Source organism: Acomys minous (assembly GCF_964271855.1).
Source record: "Acomys minous genome assembly, chromosome: 11".
Classification (NCBI taxonomy): domain Eukaryota; kingdom Metazoa; phylum Chordata; class Mammalia; order Rodentia; family Muridae; genus Acomys; species Acomys minous.
The window spans coordinates 364,750-371,552 of record NC_140492.1 but is presented as its reverse complement, the minus strand read 5'-3'; the positions used below and the strand labels follow the sequence as shown (position 1 = coordinate 371,552).

The 6,803-nt window shown below is 34.6% G+C and overlaps 1 pseudogene across 1 annotated transcript; it reads left to right on the top strand.

Annotated features, from left to right (window-relative positions):
* Positions 1–733, top strand: LOC311608655 (olfactory receptor 4C15-like; annotated as a pseudogene). The gene has a single exon. The product of its transcript is annotated as an olfactory receptor 4C15-like (transcript).
* Positions 734–6,803: the final 6,070 nt, after the last annotated feature.

Here is a 6,803-nt window from a genome sequence, read left to right as displayed (position 1 = left end):
ATGAAAAACCAGAGCTTTGTCACTGAGTTCATACTCCTGGGCCTTCACAACCCAAATGTTGAGGATATATTGTGTGTTGTATTTTTGTTGATCTACCTTGCAACTATTGGAGGCAACATGGTCATTGTGGTGACCATCATCTACAGCCCTGCACTGCTGGGCTCCCCCATGTACTTCTTCTTGATATTCCTGTCCTTCCTGGATGCATGCACTTCTTCTACTGTCACACCCAAGATGATTGTAGACTTCTATGAGAGGTTGCATGACACAACTGTTTGCTGTCCACTTCTTCACTGGGATGGAGGTTATTGTCCTTTCAGCCATGGCCTATGACCGCTATGTGGCAATTTGCAAGCCCCTTCATTACTCTTCCATCATGAATCGGAGGATCTGTGGCAACCTTGTGATGGTTGCGTGGGCAGGAGGCTTCTTGCATTCTATCATACAGATTATCTTCACTTTGCAGCTGCCCTTCTGTGGCCCCAATGTCACTGACCATTACATGTGTGACTTGTTCCCGTTACTGCAGCTGGCCTGCACTGACACACACATATTTGTCATTTTGGTGTTTGCCAACAGTGGGTCTATCTGCATCATAATCTTCTCCATTTTGATTGTCTCCTACGGTGTCATCTTGTTCTCACTAAGATCCCACAGTTCAGAAGGGAAATTTAAAGCTCTCTCCACTTGTGGATCCCACATTACTGTGGTGGTTTTGTTCTTTGTCCCATGAATATTAACATATGCATGACCTACATCTGCATTCTCCTTTGCGAAAAATGCTGTTGTATTTACCACAGTCTTGACACCATTGCCTAATCCTATGGTTTACACGTTCAGGAATAAAAAAACAAAGACTTCAATCAGGAATATGTGGAAGAAATGTATAGTTTCTGACAACTATTAAAAGTTATCCTTATTATACTGTAGAAATGGATTTGTGTGTAATAACACATCATGCTGTGCAAAGACAGGACATAATTTATAATTTCCAGCACCCATATCAGAATCCAGGCATCACAGGGCCCTTTAACCTAGCATTGTTTCAATGCAGATAAATTGATCTCAGATGCACAGAAGATTGCTAATCTATTCAAGCACAGAGATCTAAAAGTTCATTCCAGAATTTATTCCAGGGCAATAAGGTAGTTCACAGCAGATGAACATAGTCAGTGCTGCGTCATGTATTTGTATGTATGTGCATAAGCACAAACAGCATCCTAGCCTCATGTGTACAAACATATATGTTATCTACTTTCCCATCCACTCATCCCCATTCAGATATGAGGAAACAAAGTATACACTTCATGGATAATGGAATGATAAGCCAATAGTTACCTATGCAGTTTCTACAGGATTTAGGTAACATATAGAATAAAATGACATAATTTTTTATAGGGCCCTTCAATATTTGAGGTATGAAAACCTTTTTTTATGTTTCCTTTTATTTTTGACATTTTAATACAAATATATTGCTTTTCCTTTAGCACTTCTGCATTCAAACCTTCTCACATTCACTTCCTTGCTTTCTTTCCCATTCATGGCCCCTTTTCAATTATTGTCACTATGTGTATATTTATCTATTTCTCTACTACTTATAAGTGTCTCATATGGTATTGGATTACCAATTGGTGTGCTCTTTACAGAAGAAGACTATTTTTTCCACTATCTGTCAGGTATGGTGACACACATTGGTAGATTATTCAGAAGAGGCAGAAACAGAAGGATCCCATCATTATGTGTATATTTATCTATTTCTCTACTACTTATAAGTGTCTCATATGGTATTGGATTACCAATTGGTGTGCTCTTTACAGAAGAAGACTATTTTTTCTACTATATGTCAGGTATGGTGACACACATTGGTAGATTATTCAGAAGAAGCAGAAACAGAAGGATCCCATATATCTATTTTTGAGATTACATATTTACTATGAATTGACTACTTAGCATTGTCACATGACAACATTAGTTCATGTGACAATAAAATCACTTATCTCTACTCTCATAAATCTAAATGAAACATTGGAACAAGTTTAAGTATTAGAATCCTTGCCATTTAAACTATTCTATTTTTAAAAAGCAACTTGACAAATGTAATGTGTATTGAAATTAGGGGAAAATTCTAAGTGGCATTTTGAGACACCAGAACTTGGAAATGCATGACTACAACCTAAATTCTGAATGCTTCTATATCATTTGACTTAATTTTATAATTGGTTCCATTCTTGTCTGATAGAATACCTAGAGAAACCAGACTCAAGATTAGTTTTCGTTAAGAGTAATATATTCAAACTATTGAGTGTTTTTTATCACTCTAAATTTTCTTTATTTTATATATAGAGAAAATATATGTGATGAAAATATATATGATTCTCAATGAAGCTCATTGAGATTTAAGCATATTCTATAATCACTTCATGGTTTTATTGTTAAGTGAAAATTGGCAAATTGCATTTTCAGGAAAATAATTAGGTATTACATGCATTTCTCTTTAGTGCCATTGACAGGCCAACTGAATTTTATGGGCAAAATTATTAAATACTCATGCTTCTCTCTCCTTAATTTTACATGGGAAAGTCAAAGTAAAAGAGCACACAGAAAATTAATGGCATTGTATTGCATTCCTATGGAAAGCTTTCGGAGATCAGGCTTACAGGAAAGACAACGCTTTTCTCCTATTTTATTATGGGTATTTTTGAGTGACTGGCCCTTAGTTAAAACCAGTGTATGCAGGAACAGTCAACTACAGCTTCCTCCTCTAGGATGACTTCATCTTGAGACTGCTTACCCGTGGAGACCTCCTCTGTTAATCCAAGTCTTCTTTGCTGTTGTGTATAATGAGCTGAATTTTCAGTTTGTTCTTATTGTACCTCCGTTGGCGAACACATTCCACTCAAACTCAGCTTTTCTGTGCATGTTTGCTGTTGTTTTTCCATTTCCTATCACCCAATTCATGTCAATCCCAAAGCCTTGAAGATAGCAGCAAACAAGTTTATGAAGAAGATCAAGGTTCCAGGGAAGAATCTACTACTATTGTAGGTTGGGTTTTGTTTTTGTTTTTGTTTTTTGGGGGAGTTTTTGGTCCTAAGTGGACATGATGGCAGTCTTCTATATATTTGTATTTATACCCACAGTACGTTTCTTGTCTGTAAAGAGTACCTTCTTTTTGCAGAGTGTAGTGCTTCATACAAAGAGCAGTACATCATCCAAGTCTAGAATGAGCACTTATTTAATGCTCCTCCCTAAATGGGACCCTATATTATCCTCTTTCTAGATCTAGAACACATCTTGGAACAGAAGCCGGGCTATCATGAGAGCTTGAGAAAGATGAAGATTGCTATGAGACATTGTTTCCTGGATATGACATGATCATTAAAATCATGGAAAAAAACCCAAAACAGCACTTACTGACTTTTGTAGTGGACTGGCACAAGTTCCATCGTGTATAGTGAAGAAATCCCCAAGCCTCACTGAGGGAGCTATTCAAAATTAAGCTTTCCTTGTTATTGAATACTATTTTCTTTATGCTTTTGGTCCCAGGAAAATTGCCTACGATACAGTAAACAATCATCTGTCCATGTTCATAAAAGTAACTCTAAAGCCAGTGGGTCAAAACTAAAAAACTCAAATATAGGAGGAAGTATAGTTGGGAAGAAGAAGGAGTCAGTACAATTAGAAGGGCCACAAGCGAGTGCACTGTGTAGCCAATGAGGTCATAGAACACTGTGTACATGTACATATGACTTTGTCAAAAGCACAAAAATATTTTTAGAGGAAATGAATATTTTTATTAATGTATACATCCTTAGTTTTTTATACATAAAAAGTTTCTTTAATGAACAGTTCTTGTTAATGTTTTCCCAGAACAATAAATAATATCCTTACAGATTGATTGATAAGTTACTTGCAACAGAATTCAGAGCTCATTATGCTTGGTGAGTATGTGAGCCTTTTCTATAAATTATACACGGATACATTACAATCTACTCTGTATGGAACAGTTTTCTAATTCTAAAAATGAAGGTATATGAAAACGTCTCAAATAGAACCAGTTGCAAAATTTTTTTTAAAACTTTGGAGGGAAATTAAAGTATTACCAACTCTCAAGCAAGTGAAAAAGTCCACAAAATTATGTCTCACAAACTCTTGAATCCAAAAATTGTCCAATCTTTGGGGAGCAATCGTCCTTCACTTTCCTTTTATTATTAATTTGTGTTGAATATGATATGGATGAAGCACTTGTGACATCCTCCACTGTCAATGCCATAATTGATATTCTCTTTTTTGTTTGAGAGAATGAGTTGGCTAAAATATTATATTTTGGTCATCATTATATGAACTTACCTCAGTAGAAATTATGGGATGGTTGTCCTCAGGTTTTACACACAGTCAATGCAAGGTGAAACTCATAAGCCACGTTTCTGTATCTTTTGGAGATGCTTTTTAAAAAAATTATGACAAAACACTTTAAATTTGTAAGCTGTGGTCGGGCTTCTGTGTGCTTAACGCAACAATTAGCTTTTCAGCTCATAATTGTGTTTCTGGAAATTTCTATCAACTGTGTTGTTAAGCTTCCTATCTTTAATGGGGATTTTTATAGTCAAAGTTATTGCACACAGGAGTGAATGAAATGATACCCTAGGCAACCAGAAAATAGCACTAAAAGTAATGACTGCTCAGGTGCCTAATAAGCTGTCAATGTGTAAACTCCTTGCTTCCCTTCTTCCATCTTCTCTCCCTCACTCCTTCTGTTCTTTCTTTTCTTCACTTTCTTACTTCATTCTCTTCCCTTTTATGTATTTCTTCAAGTTTAATAAAATCAAAATTATTTTAGATTTCAAACTGAAACCAAATACTATGAGGCACCACTTTTATTCTGTACAGTGTCCAAAAAAATGTTTCTATTTTTCCTAATACATATTCCATTATGCACTACTTTAGCCATTATTCTAATGCTTGGGTTAATGGTAGTACATTTTGATGTTTGTAAAGAACATTGCCATAGTGGCGTGACAGACAAACTGCTGGTAAGCTCTATAAAACAATGAACGTGAATATAAGAGGCTCTATTTTCACAACTACACACTAATACATGGCAAAGGAAAGGGCACTATAGTTAGAATGATTCTCCCCATAAAGTGAAGCGATCTGATTTAAGTGCCTCTCATCCACATATGTGTCGCTCAGTGCTAGGATTCTACATCCAGCTGTTGAGGAAAATAAGTGGTTGATGCCCTGAACTGCTTGTGTGGTAGTCATGGCCTGGCCTCTCAACCTAGAAATCAAAGGAACAGTTTCAAAACTCCAGTAGGAAGGAAGTGGGAGAAAACAGCATTCCCCAGTATTACAGAAATAGCAAGAAAAGTGAGTTTAACCATTTAAAGAAATCAGCAGAGCAACTCTGATGAGAGAGAAAAGGATTAGGACTCTGAAAAATACTTATTTCCCCAACATCCATATAAATTTGATTAGCTACAGACACAATATAATTTTGTTTGTGGGTAATAAATTTAGATTAAAATGGCTTAAGGAATTTAACATAAATAATAATATAAAATAATATTTCATCTTCAACTTATTATTGTTATTGGTAATAACATTATTTCACTTGTTTGAAATATATTTCAAAGTAGCTACATAGAATGGCAACCTTTCTGTTTATTCCTTCTTGTAGTTTTATATATATGCACAGTTTGCATGCACATAAACATGCTGTCATCTGCAGACAGATTGGTGCTATGGTTATCTTCATTGCTAAAGTAAGTGTGAAGGAAATAGTAGTCAATATATACAGTTGGGAATAAGAAGAAACATGTCTCCAAGTCACTGCTCAAGAAAATGGCTCAGTGATCAGTTTCCACAATGATAGGTCCCTGAGCAAGAACAGGAACAAATGCATGACTCTTGGGGACAAGGAAGACTATGGATAGTTTTAAAAGCAATTTATGTGAAAGTGTAGACTTATAATCCAAGAGTATTTGTAAGCAAAAGAGGGAAATTATCAGCAATATGACCATTTATGAGAGGAGTATAATAGACTAAGCCTGTTATACACGACACTATGCTATGTTAGCACAGGAGATCAACTTCTGATAATATAATGATCTGAAATTACATTTTTCAGAACATTAAAGGGAAATCGATTTTGTGGTTGTTAATGTTGATGTTTATTGTAAAATATGTTGATAGTAACAGTATCTATTTTCAAACTATTTTCACCAGCATACTACATTATGTAGCTACAATATCAGTAAATGGACACTTAATTTTCTCATATTTCTACTACCTACCACACTATAAAATGCTTCATAGTTGAAATCTTCATATTATTAGTGTTTCATTTATATTATTGTATGATTTTATTTTGCAACAGTCTATGTATATATTATACCTCTTATATATATTTTAGTTATTTCTAGATTCAATGATTCTTTGTGTTAGAAACCCTTATTAAGTTTAATAGCAAAGAAGGAAATTGATAATCACAAATGATAGTTTTATAAACTAATAAAAATTATTTTAATATTGTGTCATTTCCTAATGTTTTCTAGACTCATTTAATTAATGTAATAAAAATTTTAAAATGGGTTTACTGGTATAAAGACTATAAACATGGTTATGATTTGAAGTTATTTTTATATGTTCTCTGAAAACATTGCTTGAATAAATTTCATCAAATTGGTATAATTTTAAAAATAAGCTATTTTAATTTAAAAAGATACAATGCATTTTAATAACATTTCCCTACCCCAACCTCTCTCACCTCCTCCCCACCCCATCCCACCTCAACTTTTTTCTCT